Source organism: Gadus morhua, chromosome 7, assembly GCF_902167405.1.
Source record: "Gadus morhua chromosome 7, gadMor3.0, whole genome shotgun sequence".
Classification (NCBI taxonomy): domain Eukaryota; kingdom Metazoa; phylum Chordata; class Actinopteri; order Gadiformes; family Gadidae; genus Gadus; species Gadus morhua.
Window position 1 is genome coordinate 16,870,901 of NC_044054.1, and position 9,498 is coordinate 16,880,398.

Consider the following 9,498-nt stretch of genomic DNA (forward strand, 5'->3'; position numbering starts at 1 on the left):
GTAGTGTTGATCAGCAGAGAAGCAGTCCGCCAAGACGTTGAGGTTGCTTAGCAACCAGAGACTCTGTCCATGCAAGTGAACGGAGCGTTCCCTCTTCGTCATAACTATCAAACCAAACATCCTTCACATTCACCGAGCGAACATTATGAAAGTAAAATGCACATTTCTCGCTAGAAATGTTTCCATAAACGCATTTAATGGCGTAACTATGTTACTATTTCCACCCAGAAAAAAGGAAGATGTCGGCCGTATGCTTCTGTGCAAGCTCACTACTCTCTGCCAGTGACGTCGGGTCAAGCTCCACGCTGATTGGCTACCACGGCTAAGCGTCACGCGTTGGAGCGTTGAAAGTTCAATTTTCTGAACTCCGGGCGTTGGTGCGATGGGCGCGTTGCTGCGTTTACGTGCGTAATTACGTGCAACTGCCGCGCCTAACGCCCCCAACGCAACGCTTCAACGCTTCAACGCGTGTACCGCGCCTAAACCAATGGTTCCCTATGCAAAAATGCCGATTTTCAACGCCCCTAACGCGAGCAACGCGTTTGGTGTGGCCGTAGCATTAGACTCTTTGCTCCACCGTTTGACCGTTGAAAAAGGCATGATCCCACAGGCGTTGCTCAGAAGATTGACACATTTGTGAGGTAGGCCGAGCTCTCTGAGTGGCCAACGACGTGCGTCGCAACGTAGGTCGCATTGGTCGCGACGTAGGTCGCATTGGTCGCGTCGTAGGTCGCATTGGTCGCGACGTAGGTCGCTCGTCTGGCTGCTTTCAGCCGCTGTGGTCGCTGGCTGGCTTGGTCGCTGAAAATCTATGGGCGGTCGTTTATCAGTTAATTTGCATGTTAAGGTAACTGTTAACTGTTAACTGTTTTTTTGCGACAGTTGAAGTACCAGAAAGGCATGCTCTCTGGCGAAAGCTTCCTACAGCTCTTTATTGCAAATATTATTTTTATATTTTTATATTGAAGTAGGCCTACAGTTTAAAATTATGAAATCGTTGGTCCATCAGTGTCAATAAAATATATTAGTCGTAATTTGGGGCGGATTCAAATAATGTATTTTAGATAGGTTATTATATAGCCTATTTGTTTTGTTATATGACAGTAAGCCTAATAAGGTATATGATACACAAACTTCTTCGTTATAGAGTGATATAGCCGATTAGTTGTAATTTGGGGTGTATTCAAATTATGTATTTTATATATTATATATAGCCTTTTTGTTTTGTTAAATCACATTAAGCCTAATAAGGTATGTTATGCACAAAGTTCTTCGTTATAGAGTGATATACTATAATATAACTGCAAAGTGTAGCAGAAATTGTCACAGTGGTACAAGCGGTAGTGACGCCTGGTTAGTAATCAAGAAGGCGGTTGTTCAATTCTCTCCGGGGTCAGATACTTTCCTACTCTTTTAGTCGAACTTACCGACGCTATCGGCATCTTTCATTTGAGCATTTTTGTATGTTTTAGTACGATGGTATGATAATTATACGACGTAATGACGGGCTGCGACGCCTGGCTGGTATCGGCTGGCTGGCTGCGACGACAGGCCAGCCACGGCCGGCCGATGTCTGCCGCTGGCTGCGGCTGGCAGCTGGCTCTGGCAGGCTGACCGACTAGGTCGCGACCGTAAAAGCGTTGCGATCGTTTTGGCGGCAAATAGGTCGCAACCAACCAGAGGTATTGCTGAATGAGCGACCTGTGGCAGCCAGCCATTGTCACCATGGCTGCCTGCTACCATAACCAAATAACTATGTTATCAGTTAACATCTCATTGAACAGAATAAATACACGTGCGTCAGTATAATAAAAACGTACATACAATAATATATAGGCCTATTGGTCTATCCATCTATATTTAATTAATTTAACTTTGTGATACAGTGTGTACAAATTTATATTGATTATATTGTACAGCCTTTTGATTGGTTAAATGTCAAAGACTAATAAAATATCCTATGAAAGACAGTTATAGTGTATTATACAATGGGGACCTAAATCCAGCGATCTGATTAGTTCCCAACTGTTGTATAAAGAGCGTATACATAACTGCTATGACGCCCGATCATTTTGTGAAAGTATCACTCCGCGCCTTGAAGAAGAAACCGTTATATTACTTTATCACACGGAGATTTAGCTTGACCATGGAGGAGGGGATTCACCAGCGGGGAAATATGCACAGTTCACTGAAGTCTAAAATCGGCGAGTGAACTGCTCCATAGGATAAATTGCCGGCGAACCGCTCTATCGGAGCCTTCTCTCGGAGGGACGCTAAAGTGTGTTGCATAGCGACCGTCGATGCATAGCGGGAGCCAGGAGGGACTACTTTTTTGTATTCTTTAACAAAACGGCTACTTTGACTTTCTTTGTTTCTTTTTAAATGTAGTGTGTCTATGACTTTCGTTTCGCCATAACAGTAACCGTTGTATAAAAGCAATAGATCACTTCAGTCAGTGGTATGTGCTCACATTATACCACTGTGAAGGGGGTCGCCGGCCCTCCGCTGCGCGTCGGGGCCGGACAACGCCCCTTAACAGTGGTATAATGAGCACATACCACAGCCTGGCGGGATCTATTGCTTAAATATACAACACTGTCGAAATGTATCGAATAAAACAATGGGGGTAACACCAAGGACGCGGGAAGTCAGTCCCAGGGGGGGGGGGTGCTGAGAGAGAGTCTATTTAATGACGTCATAATAAATCCTGCGCAACATCCATTGTTTACAGAGACGAGATGACGGGTGACGTCACATTCAGGGCTCCGCTCTGATAAACACTCTACTGGTGTGTAAAAAGAGTTCTGCCAACTAGCCACTGTTATTCTCAAACGTTAGCAAGTAAACAATGTGGAAATTATGCCTAACCTACTGGAGATATTGTGAAAACACAATATGTTTATCTTTAAAATATCTTTAATCACAATTCTCAGTGGGAAGTGGAGAGAGCTGTGAGCTTACCCCCTGGAGACCGGGGTTCAAGTCCGGTTGTTGTCGTCTGTTGGATGACTCTTATCTCTATTTCATGCGAATTATAAAGTCAAGTCTAACCATTGTGTTGACTTTATCCGGTGCCTTGATGGTGCATTGATAATTTCGGAGGTTAACACTCTAAACAGCTCAGGTTCGGATCCACGCAAAAACGTTGACAGGGGTAACACTCGTTTTTTATTGCTCAACACGGAAAAAACATTAGGGGTAACTGTCGTTTTTTATCGGCCGTCATGAAATAAACATAAGGGGTAACACTGTCGATATTTATCAAATAAATCATAGGGGGTAACACTATTGTTTTTCTTTGGTCGTCATGTGAAAAAAAACATAAGGGGTAACACTGACGTTTTTCTTTGGTCGTAATGAAATAAAACACAAGGGGTAACACTGTCGTTTTTATCAAATGAAACATGAGGGGTAACACTGTAGATATTTATCCATTAAAACATAGGGGGTAACACTGTCGTTTTCATCAAATGAAACATGAGGGTTGACACTGTCGTTTTTTATTGGTCAACATGGAAAAAACATGAGGGGTAACTCTGTCGTTTTTTATCGGCCGTCACGAAATAAACATAAGGGGTAACACTGTCGATATATATCAAATAAAACATGGGGGGTAACACTGTTGTTTTTCTTTGGTCGTCATGAAAAAAAACATAGGGGTTGAAAAAAAACAACTGTTGTTTTTTATTGGTCGTCATGAAAAAAAAAAAAAGGGGTAACACTGTTGTTTTTTATTGGTCGTCATGAAAAAAAACATAAGGGGTAACACTGTTGTTTTTTTATTGGTCGTCCTGAATAAAAACATAATGGGTAATACTGTTGTTTTTTATTGGTCGTCATGAAAAAAAACATAAGGGGTAACACTGTTGTCTTTGTCAAATAAAATATAAGGGGTAACACTGTCGTATTTTATAGGTCGTAATGAAAAAAAACATATTAAAAAAAAGAAGAAAATTGTCCTCAAATAAAATATAAGGGGTATCACTGTTGTTTTTCATCAGTCATCATGGGAAAAAAACGTAAGGGGTAACACTGTCAAAATTTATCAAATAAAACATAGGGGGTAACACTGTTGTTTTTATTTGGTCGTCATGAAAAAAAACATAAGGGGTAACACTGTTGTTTTTCTTTGGTCGTCATGAAAAAAAACATAAGGGGTAACACTGTCGTTTTTCTTTGGTCGTAATGAAATAAAACACAAGGGGTAACACTGTCGTTTTTATCAAATGAAACATGAGGGGTTACACTGTCGATATTTATCCATTAAAACATAGGGGGTAACACTGTCGTTTTCATCAAATGAAACATGAGGGTTGACACTGTCGTTTTTTATTGGTCGTCATGAAAAAAAAAAAAAAGGGGTAACACTGTTGTTTTTTATTGGTCGTCATGAAAAAAAACATAAGGGGTAATACTGTTGTTTTTTATTGGTCGTCATGAAAAAAAACATAAGGGGTAACACTGTTGTCTTTGTCAAATAAAATATAAGGGGTAACACTGTCGTATTTTATAGGTCATAATGAAAAAAAACATATTAAAAAAAAGAAGAAAATTGTCCTCAAATAAAATATAAGGGGTATCACTGTTGTTTTTCATCAGTCATCATGGGAAAAAAACATAAGGGGTAACACTGTCAAAATTTATCAAATAAAACATAGGGGGTAACACTGTTGTTTTTCTTTGGTCGTCATGAAGAAAAACATAAGGGGTAACACTGTTGTTTTTTATTGGTCGTCCTGAAAAAAAACATAAGGGGTAACACTGTTGTTTTTTATTCGTCGTCATGAAAAAAACCACAAGAGATAACACTGTCGTTTTTTATTGGTCGTAATGAAAAAAAAACATAAAGGGTAACACTGTTGTTTTTTATTGGTCGTCATGAAAAAAACCAGAATGGGTAACACTGTCGATATTTATCAATTAAAACATAGGGGGTAACACTGTCGTTTTTATCAAATGAAACATGAGGGGTGACACTGTCGTATATTACAGTTTTTGTTTTTGGTCTGTTGGCTGCAAAACATTCTGAGTTAGCATACATACTTGATGATTGAGCCACTTTACACACACTTTTTATATACTATAGATTTGTATAGTCACTGGCCCCCTTTAAATTGTGCATTTATGCTATTACTATAGCCTACTATTATTATTGACTCTTTTCTTTTTAGAAAATTGTAACTTTAATTTCAATTTTCATATTTTGTTCTTTGGTTTATACATTTGAATACTTGACTATCATGATTCGTGGCACATTATATATTTATTTTTACTCTTTTTTTTACGGTATTGGGTCTGTGAATTAGAGTTTTTATTTGTTTTGTTACACTTACATAAAAGTATATTACACTATAACTTTCTTCATAGGATATTTTATTAGTCTTTGACATTTATCAAACCAATAGGCTATACAATGTGATCAATATAAATATTGTAAACATCACTGTATTGCAAAGTTAATTCAATATTAATTAAATATAGATAGATAGACCAATAGGCCTATTTATTTATTTATATATATTATAAAAAGGCCTATTGGTCTATCAATATGTAAGCTAGGTATATATTATTCTTTTTTATTATACTGACGCACGTATATTTATTCTGTTCAATGAAATGTTAACTGATAACATATAGGCTTTTGGTTATGGTAGCAGCCATGGTGACAATGGCTGGCTGCCACAGGTCGCTCATTCAGCCATACCTCTGGTTGGTTGCGACCTATTTGCCGCCAAAAGGGTCGCAACGCTTTTATTGTCGCGACCTAGTCGGTCAGCCTGCCAGAGCCAGCTGCCAGCCATAGCCAGCGGCCAGTGGCCAGCGGCAGACAGCGGCCAGCCGTGGCTGTCGTCGCAGCCAGCCAGCCGATACCAGCCAGGCGTCGCAGCCCGTCAATACGTCTTATAATTATCATACCATCCTACTAAAACATACAAAAATGTTAAAATGAAAGAGGCCGCTTGCGTCAATAAGTTTGACTAAAAGAGCAAAACTATGACCATCCGTGGAGAGAATCGAACACCGGCCTTCATGATTGCTAACCTAGCATGACTACCGCTTGTAACACTGTGGCATTGGCTTCATATTATTGCACTTATATTTATGTTTATCACTCTATAACGAAGAACTTTGTGCATAATATGGGTTATTAGGCTTAATGACATTTAACAAAACAAATAGGCTATCTATAATATATAAAATACATTATTTGAATACGCCCCAAATTACAACTAATATATTTTATTGATACTGATAGACCCACGATTTCATCATTTAAACTGTACTACTTAAATAGAAAAATATTAAAACAATATTAGCACTAAAGAGCTTTAGGTAGCTTTCGCCAGAGAGCATGGCTTTCTGGTAGCCTACTTCAACTGACGCAAAAAAAAAGTTAATAACATGCAAATCAACTGATTATATAGACTTTGAGCGAGCCAGCCAGTGACCACAGCGACTGAAAGCAGCCAGACGAGCGACCCACACAGCGACCAATGCGACCTACGTCGCGACCAATGCGACCTACGTCACGACGCACGTCGTTGGCCACTCAGAGAGCTCGGCCCTACAGACATTTGTTGTCAAACCATTTCACTGCAACCACTCCGTCAGCAGACATGTAATCACATGCTCCACGCCCTCTCTTCATCAGCTCTTTGTCTTTCATAAAGGGAGCTCCACCAATGCGGTTTGGTCGGACGGTGCCAATGCACTTGACACCCAGCAATGTGTGCAGGTCTCTGACCAAGTTAAAACTGGTGAAGTAGTTGTCACAGAAGACGACAGAAAGGCGTGGCTGTGCTATGGTTTTGCATAGCGTCGTCACTACTTTTGCTCCCAAATGTAGCGTCTGCTCATGCTCACTGAGGGCAACATTGAAAAATGTGGATGCCCCTTGGTACATCAGCAGGTCGTGGATGCCAGATGAACTGGCTCAGCAGAACATCTTAAAGCCCCATTTATCTGGCTTGTTTGCAATATATTGGCGGAGACTGCCAGCCCTTGTGCCTTTATATGCGACCATGACTTCATCCACACTGTGTTTGTAAGTGGATGGAATCGGAAGGCATTGCTCTCGAAGCATATCAAAGAGGGGACGGATTTTGTAGAATCATTCTGGACTCTGATTCCACTGCTGATTGTCATTGAAATGAATGTACCTGCGTAAAAGCTGGAATCTCTTCTTTGGCATGATAGCAGCTATCATGTCGAAACGTGACTCATAGTGCCAGTAGTCCTCCGGTGATGGGAAGGTGAAAACCACCATTGTTGCGTGTGGCCATGACTCACTCACTCAGACATTCAATCACTGTGCTGTGCCTAAACCCCATGTCTTTGCTTTCTCATCAGGCTGGCACTCAGGCTGACACACCTGCAGCAAATCTGAGATCGCTACAGCCCAATTACCAGCCTGCTGTATAAAGCCAGCAAGTCAGTTGCTTGAGGAGGACAGACCCGGCAACACCTTTGTCCCACAGTGCGAGTTGTTAAATAGCCTTTTCTTTCTGTAATCTTTGATCTAGGCCTGGGGATGGCCGGCGGTCCTACTTTTCCGTTTAGTTCTTAGATTATGATTTGGTTTTGTCAGGCAGGGAGGGGGGCCAGCCTCGACGTCCCTATAGGGGGTGGCCTGGTCCCCCCTCCATTTTGCTGAGTTTGTCCGGCATCCCCAGGTCCCTTTTGGTTTGCAGACTTCTTTATTTGGTAAAGTATTCATACTGCATTTCAGCTATGGTTTCATTTGGTTAATAAATCCCGTTAAAACATCTTATTTCATGGTGTCCTTCCTTTATGTTGGGGTCTCCAATTCGAGCCACTGGGTATCTTATTCAGTTATGTGGAGGCCGTAACACCATGAAGAGTAAGATTGCCAGGAAATCTTGTATCTCTTCAAGGCTTGTCTTGATGGGATCCCCCAACTCTTGGGCGGAGTAGAGATTGGTATGATGGCCAATATGTTTCATCATCTCATCAGTGAAAAGCCTTTTGAAGTACTGGAAGGGTGTCTCTACAGCCTCAGGGGGTTCAAATCTTGAAACCGGAACCTCAAATTCCTCAATGTCTTCATGCTTCCAGATTATCTCTGTGCCTTTGTTTGGACCTGAGGTCGAACTTGGGTCAGGGGTATCCCCCGTCTCGGGGCGCTTTTTCCTTTTCTGCTTTTTTTACGAGGCGGCTGTGTAGTGGAGCTGCTTGTTGAGGGAGCCTCTTCTTCTTCCAGGGATTCAAAAGGACTGTCACCAGCAACTTCTGCTGGTGTGGGATGATAATCCGGATCCTCTATTGGGTCATCATTATCACTCAGATCAGCATCAGAATCTTCAGGAATTTCTGGTACAAGGGCCAGGAGAGTGCGTTGTCTTGCACCGTAGAAACTTTTAGCATCCATCTTCTAGTATTTTAAAACTAAACTAAATTTAAAAAATGAAATAACAAACCACATTCTTCTACAAGGGTATTCATTAGTATAGCAGCATCATTAATTTGGTTGAATTGGAATTAGTTGTGATAGTTAGGATTTTCAGATTTTTTCTCGATATTTACCACATTTATTTTGAAAACAACTCAAAGTGTCAAAACTACATAATTAAGAAATTATTTCAGCACATTTATGTTGGAATATCATTAAATGTTTAGGATTTAAGCAATAACTGATAAAAGGTTTTGATTTCATAGCACATTGTTTATTATAAATGACATTAGCTTAATTCTTCTATGTCTACCATAAAGTGCCAAATCAACAGTTTGGGACTTATTCAGAGGTCTATTATTTTCCGCACAAGAGGTGTGATCAACTAACCTGACTCGCGGCTCCACCTAGCTCCACTCATCCATCTGGGATCAATCAATGGACCTCTGAAGAATAAGTCCCGCCTCCGAGGCTCTTGGTTCCATGTTTAAATGTCTATGGAAAATAACATGGGGGTTTTGATTGATCTTAAATGAAAAACTCTGTAGGTGGCAAAGAAGTAAAAGCTACTCAGGTTTTAAACTACACCCTTTCTCCATCTAGATTCCACTTGGCTTTTGGATTGTCGGGGCCATTAATGTAGTTAACTATTATGAAGAAGCATTATGCTACTTCTCTCCCATGATGGTCAGAACTTTGCAAATTTTGCCTTCTCTCTGCTGCTAGTCCCATGTTGATATCGCTGCGTTGTCTCTGTTGTAGAGTCAACGCAGCGGCACCACCCAAGTCCCGCCCCTGGTACCGCCATGCCGTCAAAATGCATTTACATGAAAATGAAACCCCCAATATGTTTAGAGTTCGAGAGGGTAAATTGGGGTGCGAAATCAAGCCCATATTACCTCGGTCAGTGTTAACGCGCGGACCAAGCCGGGAAAGATGCGGGTTTTAGACGGGCATATTTGGCAGTGTAAAAACTTTCTCGATAGCGGAATTAAATCGGTGGCAACCATCTTGGTTGATGTTGAAAATAGCTTATCTGCAACTTTATCATATTTATCCCGCCACATAATACTTTGTGAAACGTGAAA